This window comes from Camelina sativa, chromosome 12 (assembly GCF_000633955.1).
Source record: "Camelina sativa cultivar DH55 chromosome 12, Cs, whole genome shotgun sequence".
In the NCBI taxonomy this organism is placed as follows: domain Eukaryota; kingdom Viridiplantae; phylum Streptophyta; class Magnoliopsida; order Brassicales; family Brassicaceae; genus Camelina; species Camelina sativa.
In genome coordinates this window covers 6,491,526-6,493,496 of record NC_025696.1, presented here as the reverse complement: position 1 = coordinate 6,493,496, position 1,971 = coordinate 6,491,526, and the positions used below count along the sequence as shown (strand labels likewise).

General features: G+C 41.8%; 1 pseudogene; it reads right to left on the bottom strand.

The window, feature by feature from the left end:
* Positions 129-1,953, bottom strand: LOC104730488 (annotated as a pseudogene).

Below are 1,971 nucleotides of genomic sequence, written 5' to 3'. Positions count from 1 at the left end.
TTCAGTTCAATTCTCAGCTTAATGTTTCTAAGCAAATGCTATATAAAATCAGATTTCAGAAGCCTAAATGAGAGCTATATTTTCATATCAAGAGTCTATCCTAACTAAAATGCAAGAAAAGAAACGCAGAAAGCAAATAAACAAACTTACGGGTTACTCCAATCTGTTGTGTCCTCATTGACAAGGTGAGTCCATTTAGTTCTTCCACTACGACCAAAGTGCTTGACTTGCATAACTTTGGGGAGAATGGATTTGTCCAACCTATCTTCTCCAGTTGGAGCAGAGAAGTCGCGCTGAAATATACCATCAGTGCCAGCAGAACCTGCCTCATCATCAGGATCAGCCTGGAAGAAGGCACCCTTGTGGTAGTATTTTTGCATAAAGTTCCACTTCTTTTTAGGCTGAGCTGAAGAAGGTTTCGGATTCTTCCTCTCCCATTCTCTCCTCTCTTGCTCAGTCATGTTCCTCAACTTGTCTATTTCTTCCCTCTCTCTCAGCAAAGCTTCCCTTGCATCTCTTTCTCTCTTGATCCTACCGATCTCTCTAGTCTTCCAGACTTCATACTCCTCAGCTTCATTGAGTTCGTCATCAGTTTCCACATCTCCAATGTTTGCTTCTTCCAACAGCACGTTCTTCCGTATCTCTTCATCTTTCCTAACTTCCTCAACCACAATTTGCTTTGTCTCTACTTTCCTCAACTCCAGTTTTCTCTTAGCTAATTCCTCGAGAGCTTCTTCTTCAGCCTCAAGTCTCTCACGCTCTGCTATGGTATCTCTCTCAGCTTTTGGTACAAAAACAGGCTTGATCATGGCAATACCAGGCATGTCATCCTCTGAATCAGTCTCGTACTCAGACTCCTCCTCCTCATCCTCTTCTTCCTCTTGTATCTCATCATCTTCTTCTTCTAAAGGAAGTAGAGCAGCCTCCTCTTGAGCTCTTTTAAGATTCTTCTCTCTAATTCTTCTTCTTCTTTCTTCCAAGGCATCTTCATCATCATCATCATCATCATCATCATCTCTATCCTCTTGCTCCCTTTCTTCTTCCTCCGTAGATACAACCTCAGCCTTTCTAATCCGCCTATGATCAGCTCTAACTTGGTCACGGTCTTCAACTCTGGTCTGAGCTAAACGGCGCAGCCTTGGATCATCCTTCCTAGAAGAAACCCCTAAATCATCATCATTCTTTGGAAAAGCTCTATCCAAAACAGAAACCGTCGTCTGCATCATCCTAACATCGTCATCATCATCTTCGGCCTCATCAGCCCACTCGGGAGCTTTTCCAGGCCAATACCTTCTCACTCTAGTCTGTCCAATACCACCTCGTAGTTTCTCCCTTACAGCAATCGCAGCATCACTACTCACCCCCGCCGTGACAGACATATTTGCACTTGCAGAGTAACCCCGAACTGAAGCTATCTGTTTCTGCAGCATAAAAAATAATACAAAGGATTTTAGATTCAAGCTTTTTTAGCATCATTAGTGATTTCACCAGGAAAAGGCACTATATATCACATAAAGCACAGAAACATAAATAAACAAAGGACGCTCGAGAAAAGGCAAAAGGGGATCGATCTCCTATAAAAAATCTTGAGTTATATGTGAAAGCTTGGATCGACGTAGTTAGGGGATCTAAATCAGCCACATGAAATTAAAAAAAAAAAAAACGAAGACGACAGCAGCTATACAAACCTAAATCGTACAAAACCTAAAACACGAAGACACTCGATGATTTTGAAGGAGAGATAGATATCCAGAAGAAATCGACGAAAAATTAAACGAACTTACAGGTCTGGAGATTGATGGGATTGCAATTCAGAGAATTAATGCGAGAGGGAAACTGAGGCGGGACGGAGGAAAAGAAGAAGAAGAAGAAGAAGAAGAAGAAGAAGAAGTTACGAGGTTGAGGTCGTGAAGCCGGACGGTTAGCAAACAACACAGCCACGGGAAAACCAAAAAAAAAAAAAAAAAAAAA